We start from the raw sequence: 15,838 nt of genomic DNA, 5'->3' as shown, positions 1-15,838 counted from the left end.
TATATGCATATAATGATGAGTACTACAGAGTGGGATGATGGTACTTCTACATATACTTTGTTTGAGACTATAATGTTAACCTAATGTTAAGAATGAGAGGCCCGGTTTTGCCCGGTATGCCTACAGACACGTACGCTTTATCAAAAAAAATGTGTAATGACAGATATGTTTGAAGGATTTCTGCTCATTTCATTATATTCAGAAAAGGGCATGGAAGGTTTGGACGGAGAGTTTTTTGGGAAAATAAAATACTTTTCCAGATATTATTGTGTGGAATGTCTTGTTTGAAGGAGTTTTATTGAACTTCTGCACAGGATAATGCTTACTAAAAATTCAAATATGTCTTCGTCCGAACCTTACAATGCCTATGTAGCTTACAATAAGACATTCAGTTTCCAAAAAAATAATTGTGATATCATATTTTGCAAAATTAAATTTATAGAAACGCCTCTAGTTAGGCAAATTATTCACATCAGATCATCTCAGATCATCGCTAGTTGACTGAATTCAGGCGCGATAGAATTATCAGAGGAAGTTTGCGGTAGTAGCCACTCCCCCAGAACAGCGGCGCGCGTATACATATTTCAATATTTCTTCAATAAAATGTAAATGGGATATTCCGAAATTATTGGGAATAAATATTTAGTACTGGATATTTCACAGGAAGTGGTCAAAGTTATAATTATGGGTTAGAGCGCATAAGGTATATTCAGACAAGCTTTTATTTATAAGCTTGTAGAATTAGATTCACTTCATATGGCGAACGAGTTTTGAGATTATAGTCCGATTCGAATCAAATTTGGTATCTAGGGGTTTTTGGGGTCGGAGATTATGATTCTCATGTCAAAATGGCAAAATTCAACGTGATGGCTCCAGAATGGTGGACGAGTTTTGTGATTTTCGCTCGATTTATTCAAAATTGGAATCTGGGAGTTTTCAAGGTAGGCGATTATGATTGAAAAAAATGAAGGTGGAGACGAAATGAACGAAAAAAAAATTATTTGTAGTTGTCAATAACAAGAGAAGAAGAAAAAAGTTAAAAATAAAAATATTAAAAAACATTTTCAAACAAAAGCTTTTATACAAACACACTAAAAAAGGATAATAATCATTTATTTTTTGATCTAGGTTATTCTGTGAGTCTTTCATTTCAAACTATATACTCAATTTTTCGTTTAGAATCTAGGTGCAAGAGGTCTGAGAGTCTCGTATTCACTTGACTTGCATCAAACTGCTGCGCTATCGAGAGATTGCGAAATTATTGACATTGTTACGTTTCAATTTAGCACTAGATCAATACTGCTCCTATGTGACCTTTCAAAACACTACGTTACCTTTTAAGATCTTTATTCAACGGATATTAACAATGTAATTAAGTTACAAGTAGATTTTATTCATTTAACATCATAGTAATGGGAATCTTCCGTTCCATAGAAAACCATACCTGAAATGTACAAGAATAAATGTATGCTCCCTGACTAACTGCTTTGACCAGTACTTACGCATTCTCCTATTGCCAATCGACGTTGGAGATCCGAAATTCCTCGCTAGGTTGAAATAGTTGTTATTGTTTGTTTCTCAGTTTACTTCGCCTATCATTTTTCAGCCGTTGTCTGCCTTATTCTCTATACCTTCCCAAGAATATTTCTTGCATAGATTGTTATTCATCATTTCCAGAAGGATTACTACATATTAGAGTCATATCGCCTGAAAAACAATACTAGTTACCTCTGGTTTCTGAATACTATTTGATATTTTCGATAAATATTCTGCATAATATGAATGTTCAAATATTCGTACTGAATGGGAAAGATGTGACGACTTACCTTATATGTTTCTATTCCATCGCATGAATAAGGATTGGTAAATAGTTGAAAATAGGTTGGAACAATATTTTTGTAAACATTCTAATATACAAGGTTAAGAGACAGCTGTTGGTTGACATCCGCCGAACTTTCGTAGTGTCGTTCCGACGAACTACACCGAACTAGTTCTACAGTTGTTCACGGGTGGAGGATTGATCGGGTACTCAAGTTATCAAGGGTTGTTTTAGGGTTGCATTGCTTTGAGAAGGAGTTTTGATGGGTCATGGACTTGTTGATGATGTCTCAAGTGGCTGTGGAGGAATTGATAGATTTATGATGTTGTGCACAGCGCCCCCTTGGTGCTTGTAGTGTAGATTGGACGCACTGTGGCAACAACTGGTTAGCTGTCAGATGTGGCAGTCTCTTAGTATTCGGAAGTTAGCCTTCGATGAGCTTGGTTCGGAGTTCAACGTACCATCAGACTGATTGTAGGATATATATGGTTGTATTTGTGCCATCCTTCACGGGGATTATTTCTACAAGTCAGGATTGTTTAGTGGAAGACTGATTGGTCATTTTGGTGTGGATATTTGCAGTCTGAAACTTAATCTCTTTTGAGGATTTGTGGTGGTTACCGAACTCGTGCCAGGTGGAAGAATTTCCGAAATTAGGTATGTCTGAATCACTGTCGCATCTCTCATGTGGTCTTAGCTATGATATCACCTCTTCAATTCTACAACCTTCGTTTCTCGTCTCTAGATTCATAAGAAACAGAAGGCCCTCAGTCACTCATCAAGTCCCAGTAGGACTTCCGTGCAGAGCACCGCACACGAAGAAACGTATAGAAAACCCCTTGGCCAGGGTAAGAATTTTACCATTAAATGTGTTTTTGATGATTTTAGTAATTTCTGGTTCCATCGTTATATCTCAACTGAATATTAGTATTGAAGAGAGGTTTCAACACTCATTCAATTTTCTTGATTTTTACGGGTCATATGGTTATACAGGGCACCCAAAAATATACTCTTGTTATCTTGCTACTTTGCTTAATGAAAATATACCAGGGGTATTGATTAGTCAAATAGTCCTATTGAATGGGGGTTGAATCTCACCTTGTTTTTATCTGATTCTGATTGAGAATTTTCTTCCGTAGGGTTTTTTTTCTTCTTTAAGGGTTTTTTCCCTATTTTCTTTTTGGGTTTTATTTGGTGATCCATTACTGGTCCAGCTTGTCGTACCCTACAGGGTGATCTATCTTGGTGGTGCTACAGGATGATCCATCTCCGCCGTACTACAGGGTGATCCACCGGTGCTACAGGGTGATCCATCTCCGCCGTACTACAGGGTGATCCACTTCCGTCGAACCACGGAGTAGCCTAACACCATATACCGGGTGGCCCAAAAGGAGCACGCAAGTTATAATTGATTTATTTGAATATTGGTGACATACTGAATGATTTAAATAATTGTTTGCCCTTATGTTTATTGATACCTGTTTGATATAGTGTTTGTTTATTTATACCTGATTGATATAGTGATGCATTTGTAAAACGGAAATTGAGGTATTTTCTTCCTTTCACAATTGCTTGTTGACACCGATGCGCCTACGCCTGAGCTCACGCGACGCAAACGAGTTTGTCTTACCTTCCGATACTAGTATTTACGATTTCACCTACTCAATTTTCGTGGTAGTTTTACTCGACGTATTGTAGTTTTTTTTTTGAGCGTCATTACTACCGTAATTTATGGCTGATTGAATTCGTGGTTATATACACCGCGCTCTTGTATTGACATCTGAACATCGCGTAGTAGTGTGAATATTGCATTGTTGTCTTAGAAGCGTTGTTGGTTAATCCATGTGAGTTAGGATTACTGAATAAATCATATTGGGGATCTTTATCTTTTATTTCCAATATTAATTGGTAAGTTATTGATATTGTGAGTTACTTAGGGTATCTGGAGGATTAAATTTACCTGGCGCCCATTAAGATCTATTTGAAATTTGCTAAGTTGTTTAACCCACTCCCGTCTCCACTGTTTAGCTTAGCCGCGGATACCCATCTGTCTTATTTGTTGCCGACAGATGATTTGGTCTCCTCTTGTGGTTTGTGAGGTGACAACATATCGTATTGCTGTAGGTCTAGTTACAACTGACTATTTTCTAAATATGGGTGTTTACTTTTTGGAAATACTTCACCTTCCACTGATTTCTATCAATTTGCAAAATACTGGGTGTTCTATAAATGAACGGTAAAATTCATACTTATATAATAGAATATATAAGTAGTTTTGGTTGTCAATGTCAATAAGTTATTTCAACGTATACCATACGTCACTTTCACTTTAGGGAGGAAAAGTACGGCTTTACTTCCCACAATGAGGTCAGGAAATGTATACTTTCGAAAGAGGTAGGCGAAAAACATATTCATTGTCTATTTCTCAGTAAATTTTCTTCCTAATAAAAGTGTGTGTATTACTTGAGAACCAAAGTGAACTACGTGCAAATACACAAAGAAACAAAAATGCAGAATATTCCTCTTTGTCACTACTTGGGGAGTTTAAAAATGTTTCAATAAAAAAGTTATATTATCAAGTGAATTTATTTTCTGTAAAAACAATCAGTTGAGGAATTATTGAACTTTATCTTCGAAGGTAAAAATGAAAACAACAATAAAAATCAATTGGCGCTCCGGGGCGACTTCATTGATTCCAGTGGCGCATTTGCTTTTTCAGCTGCAGGAAAATCCGGAAAAACCTGCAGCCACACATCATCTGAAGATCTTGAACTGGCAATGTCCTCTCTCATAAAACAAAATGAAGAGTGTCCCTGCATTTTACTTTTCCAAAAATTTTCGTCCCTTTCAATTTCCGTAATTTTGATTTCCTTGAAAGGCCAAACTCCGAAAATACACTTTTTATATCCAGTTACATGCAAGTGGCCTTGTATTTGATGATACTATTTGTGACTCATATTGACAGCTCCAGTGTTTTTTCTACAAAACGTTACCTATCCATTTTCGATTCCTTCTTGAGGAGTAATCGATTTCGCTGAATATGGACATTTCACCTCTATAATGGCAGTACCGTCTTGCAAGACTCCATCTGGTGAAGCACCAAGAAATTGTTGATCTTTATTGACGTAAATACCACATTTTAATATTTTTTGCTTCACTTCTATTTCCAATGCAAGGGCCCTTTCTTCGTATTGCTTTCCATGCATTATTGCTGGTGTAGATAAGTACTTGGGATAAATAATTTGTTCTACTTATCGTTTCCTGGATGTTTTTGGCAGCATTTTGCAGACATCTCCAAAATTTGATGACGTTATTTTTTTCCCTTTCGTCATGCCATAATTTGCATCCACTTTGGGTTTTAGAAAGGATTTCTATTTTTTTCATCTCTTCAACAATTTTTCTGAAATTCTCAGCGATGTAATCCTCTTTACATACTTTAAATCCTTCATCATCTAAATCTGGTTTTTTGCAACATTCACCGTGATCCTTGTTGTTACTTTTTTGCCAGGGCGTGTTTTTAACGCGAATTTTGCGACGACGTGTGTATCTCTCCTCAATTTTTTTTGATAGTGCAGGCATTCTACCTGTTAGTGACTGCGATAAAATGGACACAGAATGTTCTGTATTCCATTCCACAGCAGAAGCTTCAATCTTTCTTGAGAGGATCGTCTTGAACAATCATTGATCCGTTTTCCACCTATGTGTTTACAAATGATGGAATTAAATTATTCAACAGTATTCGTATCGACATTATATAATAAACTTTTGGAATGCGTAGCAAGATATTCGACTGGGACCATCATTATTTCGTATATAGCTAAAAGAAAATGATAAGTTAGTATACAATTCACATACCATCAATGTTTTAATTTGAATATTCTAATTAAATTTCAATCTCATCTTGATAAATGAATTTCACTCACCTAAGCTTCATATCAGTTATTATTGGGTTTGCAATCGACTTTTCATTGCAGAAGTATGATGAACAATTTATGTGTTCTCCTAAAATATGACTGGGCCCATTCAATATCTTTCCGTAAATTTTCAATTTTTTCATATAAAAAAGCATTTTCTTCTGATCTATATTCGATAACCTTTGTTACTGAATACCTAAACCGCAGAATATTCTTCTGAAATTATTGAAAAAAAGTCTTATTAGCCGTTATTAACTCTTAGTGATTATTATGAGAAATTCTGAGGGATTATTATAAAAAACTAATAAGGAAAAGGGGGGAAGACATTGTCCCAACCACACAGTGCCCCGTGTACACCAATTAAATAGTGTGTACTCCGAGGAAGGAAAGGATCAATGGTGTGATCCCAAATAATCGGGATCCCACCATCCGTCAGGATCCGGATACTCGCCATCGGAGAGGTCCGCTTTGTCGATGCCGGTAACGTGCAGCACCTGCACTCTATAATCATGCGTCATGTATTCGTACTCAATCCGGTGAGGTGCCGTGATGGAGTGAACACAACCTTCTTGGACGGACATGTTGTCATCTATCTGAGGCTCTAGGAATCCGTATGGCTCGGTGGTTGAATTTGGTTTCATGTTGTAGCTAGCTGATCAACTGAATATTCCATCAGATAATTCCCACTTTTATACTTCTGAAAGGGAGTGGTGGCGGAGTGGGGATGAAGTGGGGGTGAATTGCAAAATGACATGAGCCATATTCAATGAAAGAGATAATTGAATGGATAAAATGCAATATGAATTATATGAAATATACTTGTTGATTCCATTATGAAACATGTCTCTTTTATTTTCTTCTCAAGAGATTATTTACAAGAGATTGGAGAACACAAAAATTGTTGCGAGATATTTGTGTAGAAGAGCTTGGAATTGAAATAAAAAAAATAATAAGATGAAATGAAGAACAATGCCCCAACCATCGCATTGTTCAATGTGTACCAAACCAAAACAATGTACACCCTTTATCCACTTCTTATTTTTATTTTGATTTTTCCTAAAATTACAAATATAAACCTGAAGCTACCATAATTTAATATTGCTAATTAACCTAAAACTAATCTTTGATTTATAATTATTGTACGAAAAATGTGTCCATAATTGTCTTTAGCTTTTCAAATCGCTTTATCGGAGAGGTCACTACTTTTCGCCTTTTCTCCAGAGATGTTTGCTTTCAATCTATTTCGGCCATTTCTTTTGCTAGTTCGGCCATTTTTTTGCTAGTTCGCTTCGTTACCTAGCGATTTCAGCCTCTTGGCGGGAAATGCTAGCCAACTTGGCCACACTAGATCGGAAAGCATGTTCTGCTTCCCTGCACCTCTGTAGGAAAGTTTCCATCTCTTCACCCACCTGTCCGATAGGCTGTGATACTACCACTTGTGGAGTCGCCGGTGTTGGTGACAGTGATAAAAGCGGCATCACCAGCAACGGAGTAAATGGGGTCAATACGATGTCCTACGGAGAAGGTGACCTCTGTGTTTCCACTGCTGCTGCTGCTGCGGGCGGTGTGGATACCCCAGTAATGGTCCACCTGATGAACTGAGTTTGTGTTTTTTCTCCAAAACTACCACTCTCTGTTCCAAAGTATCATATTTTTTCATTGTGGATGCTGTTATGTCAGAAATTTTTATTTCTACATCACTTTTGAGATTATCATACCTACGAGCCAAAGTTATCCGAGCCTCTGCAATTTTATCGTCGAATGCTTGACGTGCATCGCGAACAACATTACCTACTGTTGTAGCTTGTAGGGCTAGAAGTACGACATCCTTTGTTCCATTAATTTTCCCCTCAAGACATGATACAGTTACACAATCACTCTTGTCAATTGGTTCGCTTGTATTTTCCAATATTTTTCTTTGCATGTCATAATGACCATCTTTTGTTAATTTAAAACCATTCCCGGGAGGACCTCGAATGACATTACCACCCCATTTTATTTTTCTACCAAACTTATCTATTGTTTTAGGCATTGTGCACCCTACGATGATTCTTTTCAAATTGATATTTCATTCACATTATGCTATATATTTTACAGTAATTGGTTAGGAAATAGAAATAAAACAAATAATTTCATTTATCATTTTTATATTCATCAAAGTAATACATATACATACACAATACAACAATATCACATTACAGTTTGCTATACATTATTATTCATTTATGAATACCTACATGAACATCAATATTGGATTTTCCGGTCTACATTTATAGACATTGAATGGTATTTCAGTTATTGATCTCGGCAGACAATAAATTAATCGGTTGATCCAGTGGACTCTCCTGAGTTTGTGATTGTTGAATAATATTAGTTATTCAACGGATGTTATCATTCGGATCTCCGTGGGTTGGGCTACGTATCGGGCGCGTCCCCAGGTGGCGGATAGGGGAACGGCCAGGAGACTGGAGGCCCTGTTCGGGCCCTGTTCGGGCCAATGTGGCCTTACGGACGTGGTTGCCGGACTCCTGGTCAGTGACAGAAATGAGTAGGGTGAGCTGGTCAGTGACAGAAATGAGTAGGGTGAGGAGAACTGAAACCCTCCAAAAGCCCTGCAAAACATGCCATCGCGGACTAGCCTACCCAAGCTAAGGTGTGAGGAATCGTGCCGACAGCTGAATGGCCGCAGGGTGATATGCGGTTACGAACGATCCCCTTGAGGAACCGGGCGAAGCCTCATTGTAATTACCCTTCCTCTGGTAATGCGGGGCTCTGCCAGAGGTGACCAACTCTTCCCTTGTTACTCGTGGGAACACACATAAACACAGACACACAAACACACAAACAAAACAACCAAAACAAAATAAAAAAACAACAGATCCCGAGGCTGGACAGCAATGCTCACCTCAATTTAAGGCGGGGGCTGGGGATGAACAGAAATGTTCACCTCAAGCTACCGTTCAGAATGAGGCTGGACATAGCAGACCACCTCTCGATGTAACGCAGAGGCCAAGGCGTAAGCGTATTAGCGTCGCCGAGGCCAAGAAGAGAAAGAGAGCGGAAGAGGCAGGAGTGGCAGCAACTATGAGTGCAACCTACCCCTCTCCCACTCTATCTCTAACAACAAAGGTACCTCTTGCGGCGGGCGCAAAGAGCTCCGCCTTGAAAAAAGGCAAGGAACCGGCTGCCACTGCAGGAAAGCGCCCTCACGCGAGTACCTCCACGGAGGGAACCCCAAGAAGGTTGAAGAAGCTGCGCAGCCACAGTAATGTCGCTGCACCCTCCAAAACCTTTGTGGAGGCCGCCTTGAGACACCTCGAAGTAGCCATCATAGATGAGACTAACCCGTACGGTAAGGTTACCGCAGAACGAGAGAGTCTCATCAAAAAACAACTGTTGGAGGAACTGGACAAGATCATCTTCACCGCCTCCAGCAAAAACAGCAAACCGCCCACGTTCAAGTCGTGGACATACTCTGGTGGAATCATCAGAGTGGTCTGCGATGACGACGTGACGCTAGAGTGGCTGAAGAAAACCACAATGAATTTTGAGCCGTGGGAGAAGGCATCACTGGCGGTCGTCAATGTGGATAAGCTCCCAAAGCTTACCAAAGTCTCACTGGATCCTGGAGTGAGGTATAAGACCAGCCCTACTCCACTGGGGACTGGACACTCTTATGCCGCACCTGGTTGGAATATTCAGAGCCTCTCCAGCTCTGAGGTATATTCCCAGTGAGTGGAGAGAAGTAAGAGTGGTATTTATACCCAAACCAGGTAGGATGGACGACACCCAACCAAAAGCATTCCGACCAATCAGTCTCATATCGTGTTTCACAAAAACCATGGGGAGGCTATATAAGAAATGAAGTACTTGTTAACAACCCACTTCATCCAAATCAGCATGCAGATACCCCGGGAAGGTCTACTGATTCAGCCCTTCACCATGTGGTTGGCAGAATCGAGAGATCATTGGACAACAAAGAATTCACCCTGGGTATAATCATAGATATCGAGGGAGAGTTTGATAACACAACCTTTCCAACAATTACCCAGCAACTACACTCCAGGAATGTACCCCTGGTAGTAGGAGAATGAATACTCCAGATGCTCTCTAGCAGAGCAATAAGTATTAATGTAGAAGACATAACAGTGAAAGGACTGGTCATGAGGAAATGTCCACAGGGAGAGGTCTTATCACTCCTTTTCTGGAACATAGTTCTGGATACCCCAATTAATTACTTTAACAAAAATGGATTCTACACAATTGCATTCGCAGATGACATATTTATCTTGCAGACCGGCAAATTTGTAAACACACTCTGCGATAGAGCGCAGGATGGGCTCAAATTGATAGAAACATGGTGTTAGGAACACTCACTGTCGATCAATCCCAAGAAGACTGAGATGGTCCTTTTCACCAGGAAAAGAAGTTTAACGGGGTTAAAACTTCCAGAAATCTTCAAAAGCAAACTAAACTTCTCTGAAGAGGTGAAATACGTTGTTACTATCCTAGATAAGAAGCTAACATGGAACTCTCATCTACAGAGTAGAGCAAAAAGAGCATACGTGGCTTATAAGCAATGTCGGAGGATAGTGGGACGCGCATGGCGTCTTCCACCCCGTGTGGTCACCTGGATCTACACTGCAATGATAAGACCTATGTTAACGTATGGAGCCATTGCATGGGGACCGAAAGTTCTACAAGCAACGGCCATCCAAAAATCATATCAAATACAGCGACTGGCTTGTTTAAACATCACAGGAGTCATGAGAACAACACCAACCGCGGCAATGGAATTAATCACGGGTCTGACCCTTCTGGATCTGTACGTTAAGGATGTTGCGTTAATGGCCATGGTACGATTGCGCATGGCTGGTGTGAACCTCGAAGTAGGAATGGGTCAATTGAGGCTGGGCCTATGGCGGGAAGCGCTCACTGCACAATCTTTGCTGCAGGCAACAAGTGATGCAATTGAATCCAAGTTTGTGTTTAATTAACCCTACAAAATACGAATGAAGCTGAACACAGAGTCAGATGCTACAAATGCCATACGGATTTATACAGACAGCTCAAAAACCAAAGAAGGCTCAGGATGTGGAGTGTACTCCAGGTCACTAAGCCTAAGGATTAAGTGGTGAATGGAAAGAAATACCAGCGTGGTCCAAACAGAACTGGCTGGTATCTCAATCGCCACAAAAGAAATAACCAAGAAAGGAATTTCTGGCAAAAACATAACAATCTGCACTGATAGCAGACAAGTACTATTAGCCTTGAACAGACAGCGTGTTACCTCAGGGCTAGTACTAGTACCATCCTAAGGTGGGTTAAAGGGCACGACAAGAGTAAAGGTGATCGCATTACTCTTTAGCCAAGGAAGCGGCTGGACTAAGAATTTTAGGACCCAGTGGCACCCACGGCCTGATGACTTCGACATTTGCGGAACTAGTCAAATGTTACACCCATGCTCAATCCTTAAAGAGATGGGATGAAATCAAAGAATGTAATCTTGCCAGGATCACCTGGCAAGATCCAAGTGACCCTGGGAAGCTGGCGCCGAAACCAACTCGGGCACTTCGACCGTTACCACATCGCCTTTGATAATGTCCACCGCAGTAGTAGACGGAACGTCAGGTATAACAACTTGCAGACTACGGTCAAATATCAGGAAAATTATTTTTCACACAGTTATCTCCGTCCGTGAAAGTTTATATTCTTTAAAAATTTTTTTCATATCCTTGAAAATTCAATACAGAGAGTTCATAAAGTGAAATTAGTTTAATTTAGAACAAAATTAATGGTTATTATGATATTATGATTATTCCAAAATATTGAATAAATGGTCTTGGTCGGAAAATGCGAGAATCCATTAGTTTTGTGAGTAAATGAAACTTTGATCGTTATTGAATTTGAAGCCCAATTTTTGATACATACACAATGTCGTTATCAAAGCCTGATCGCTTCAATAACGACATTGTACAACCTTTGAGCAAAATTGATATTTTCAACTATAGAATGGAATGAAAGCATACGAGAAAATGAAAATTCGAAAAGAAGGTAAGATTCTTGTTACATATTTCAGGGATTTTCATGAACTTTAGTAAGTTGTCAGAGGCGAATATTCATTCCAATACATTTCTTTTTCATCATATATAATCTCAACTATACTGTGTTTGTACATAATCATCGAAAATGTGTTCACAACTGCTGTGGAGTTTATTTTTACTGCTTGTCTGCCATAAAAGCTAAAAAACCAATTTACTCTGAGGTTTTTAGATTTAGTCACATATCTGCAGTTTATCAAAAGAATATGATGGTTTTCGAAGGACGCCTGCTGATGGGCCAAAATAGTTGTAAATAAATGAGATGATCATATACATGGTTCACAAATTAGGCATAAATATAATCGTTATCCTGAAGACTTCTATTATAGAATATCAAACGAGTATATAGGTTTTTTCGTGAATTGATTATTCTGTAGAATATTGAACATCATAAATTTGTCTCCACACTTAGTGACTCGACTATCGTCAAATTCACCAGATTCAACACCAAAATCACAGTGAAAAATAACTGCATGAAGATTACAATAGTGGTCTGCTAGATTGAAGTGTTCACCTATTTCGAACCTTTGTAAGAGTTTGGTGCTTCCGTCAGAGGTGATTCAACAATAAGCTTTGCACGGACTGGTTATTAGTTATATTAGGAAACGCTAGTTGAAGTTCCAGAAATTCACATACGTTTTTGCTACGTGTACTACTACATTCGAACATTTACTACGTAGTAAACAAGTGAGGATTTTTCCAGCAAAAGATTAACAAACACAAGACGAGATAGACTGTACGGAATCATTCAATCCAGAGCGGTCAGGAGTATTGATTCTGCTATTTTTTTGCTCACGAAGAGTATTCAACAAGAACTCCAAGAATTTGGAACAATCCTCTTGTTGTCCTAACGAGTATCTAGTGGTCTTAAAAGACTACAGGAAATCGGTTGGCGGGAAAGATGACAACATTCTTGCGAAATTGCAGCTGCGTGAACAGGTGTTTGAGTTTGGTGAATAAGTAGGAAATATTCTCTCTCATTCACCGTTAAAATCTCGTTCTTGAAATTCTTCGTCTTAAAAAACACTTGTAAAATTCTATTGTGTTTCCTAAATTATCTAATTCAATTTTCTCCTAAAGATTTTCAGGACAACTCTCTACTGATTCGTTCCAAACGAACAGTTTGGAACTTTTGGTGTAGTAATGAATATTACTGAAGTGTTTTTTTCCCAACACCAAATCGTTATTTTCAACACCTCGACACGTGTTTCGATCATCAAGTGATTATCATCAAAGAGGAAGATTTAATGTCGAGGTGTTGAAAATAACGATTTGGTGTTGGGAAAAAACTCCAGTAATATACATTTCTCAAGTGATGAATAGTTTCGTAGAGGGATCAATTCGGCCCTTGCTTCATGAAGCTCTTTCACTGAAAGGAAGGGGGGTAAGAATGACCTTTGTCCATTAACCGCATTGAGAAAGAAGAAGGTGGATCAATCACTTGCGAATTAACCTCGATAGGAAACTGATGAAAATCCACATATTTTGGTTTGTTTCGAAGATAGAATTTCATGTCCGTTACATTACAAAAAGAAAATATATAAATATTCAATGATGATTTGGTATTTCAGCTCATATATTATAAGTATAAGTATATGATTGTTATCTTGGAGACGTTTGATTTGGGATGTGAAATCAAAGATGTAAAGTTGGGATTTAAGTATTATTTGGTGTATCTTCTCTTCAAAATCCATCTAATATCTTATGCTATTTACCACAATCAAAATGGCTATATATTCTGTATGTAATTTTTCGATACGTAAACATGATTCAGGTTATGTTATGTAAATTGATAGGCATCGCTCCAAAGCAAGCGAATTAAGTTTGGGAGCTTTCGGAATCGATTTTTAAAAGTAAAACTTTTCCGAAAAACTCAAAGTTGAGTTACAATTATATTTCATGAACAATTTCAAAGCTGAAGGTACAATTATTACTGAACTAAAACTAAGAAAAACTCATATTTATAATATCGGATAAGCTTGGGTAGAATTGCAGCGTCTATTGAATTCCTTGTAGGTATCCAGCGTGAGATACTCGATGTAAATACACTCCGGGAAATGACTTTGGCTTCATCTATAACATGAGTGGTCCATACATAACACCTCCCTTCGTTGTTTGAAATTAGGATTGATTAATCAAACCTTATTTCAATCCTGAAATCTTCAATAGGTATGCACCGATTTTCTGCATCGGGGTCCTGTCTGGTTCTTCTGGGCGGTCCAAGTTTCTTCATTACTTGTACTGAGATCAGGTATGTTGCGAGACATCCATAAAGATGTACAAACTAATACCTAACGAAACGATGGTTTCTTCTTCGTGAAGTTTGTCCCGTACATGGTCCATTTGATTTTGGATTCTCTTCAAATCATCAAGATTCAGTAATTCGAGTCGAAATTTAGGCGTTTCTTCAATGGTTTTCAATAGGATATAGTCGTGCTTGATATTCAGATGAGATATTTTTGAAACTTTTGTTTCAATATTAGGGTTCTTGTGGGTTTGTATAATGGTCCTGTTTACTCTTAGTTTACAAGTTTCTGGAATTTGGATCACATAGGTCCCTTTGAGAAATGACATTTCTTCTTCGTTGTTACTCTCTGACGAGGCCGTTGTTTCATTTGGAAATATTGCAATCCACTAATTGAAATTCATTCTCTGAATTTTCTTGTCACATAGTTTTATGGGTTCTGGGTGGCAATTTCCATTTGTTTGCGTGAATCAGATTAGATGCACTTCGCATGGAGATTGTGCGTCCGCTGGGTTTGCTTCTGGTACGGTACACTGAGCTTCACCTGGAATGGCTTTTTGACATGGTTTGGTATCAATAGGAAGAGAGTAGAGGTGATAATAGGTATAGTCATTCGGTTCAACGACTGGAACTTCCAAAATGAATACCAGTTTTGTTTCTTTCTGGTACGCTTTGATAGTTGTTATTTTTCCGAAAATAATTGTTTTCTCTGTTTGGAATGTACAAAAGAACAGATTCATTTAAATGGTGGGAGATTTCCTGCAATCCTACGAGAAAATCATCGGCTTCTATGATGGATAAATTTGAACCGCTTTTTTGCCGAAGCCAGTGGCAGATTTTCAACAAAAATTTTATCAACTGAAAGAAATACATTCAAAATATTGTTTTTTGAATGTCATTCATATTACAATCCAATAATTGCCTGAATAAAAGATCAGACATTGATCACCCCAGTGAAATCTATGCCTTTTTATTAGACATTGAAAAAAATCTACATGATTTCCAAACCAACAACAATTCTGGTTTTTCATTAATATAATATCATAACATTTTAAATATTTCCTTTTTTAACAAACTTCTTACCTCCCTATGGCAGGGTTTTACTTTCATTTAACAACTCCTCTTCACCTGTTTTCCACAAGACTAATGAGGATGTTATTAATTAATCAACATATTTGATTTCTTGTGTTTTCTCATTGAGTTACTTACAGAACAGCTGATATGTCTCTGATCACACTTACACCAGAATAGTTCCTTTATGTTCCATAGTTTCATCATTTACAAACAAACACACCTTTTCAAACTGAATTACATGACAGCTGACATTGTCAATTGTTTTCTGTCTCTCTCTTTTTTCTTCAACCACATGGCTTTTACTGGTAATCCATTATTTTAAAACAAATAACGATTTATAGTAAATTTTAATTTAATATTTTTCTTTGTATCCAGTGAGGAGTCTACCTCTTTTGATTTGATGACTTGTTTATTGTATTGACATGTTTCAATTGTTTAAATGTAACATCTATTTCGACACGGCCAACCTCACTAACAGTAGGTTGTGACCTTTCATATTGATAATTTTTATATTGTATTACCATCATACACATTTTGTAGCTTTTCCCTGAAGATGATAATACATTTTATCGAAATATTGGAATAACTTGTGTTATAAGAGTACGCCTCCATTCTTGTGATCACCCAAAGATAATTTCCAAGGTTTGTTCCTAACTAGTATATATTATATATATATATATATATA

The 15,838-nt window shown here is 38.0% G+C and overlaps 1 long non-coding RNA gene across 1 annotated transcript; it reads right to left on the bottom strand.

Annotated features, from left to right (window-relative positions):
• Positions 1-1,112: 1,112 nt before the first annotated feature.
• LOC141481010 (uncharacterized) lies at positions 1,113-15,786 on the bottom strand. Its single transcript, XR_012464695.1, has 3 exons — positions 5,743-15,786; positions 1,827-5,636; positions 1,113-1,707 (listed from the first exon to the last, which is right to left on the bottom strand). It is a non-coding gene; the product is annotated as an uncharacterized lncRNA (long non-coding RNA).
• Between the last annotated feature and the right edge of the window lie 52 nt (positions 15,787-15,838).

The sequence above is a fragment of the Leptinotarsa decemlineata genome, unplaced genomic scaffold (genome assembly GCF_025532065.1).
Source record: "Leptinotarsa decemlineata unplaced genomic scaffold, Ldec_3_MD MMD2_tig00000035_RagTag_RagTag, whole genome shotgun sequence".
Classification (NCBI taxonomy): Eukaryota; Metazoa; Arthropoda; class Insecta; order Coleoptera; family Chrysomelidae; genus Leptinotarsa; species Leptinotarsa decemlineata.
This window is presented reverse-complemented; position numbering and strand designations above follow the sequence as displayed.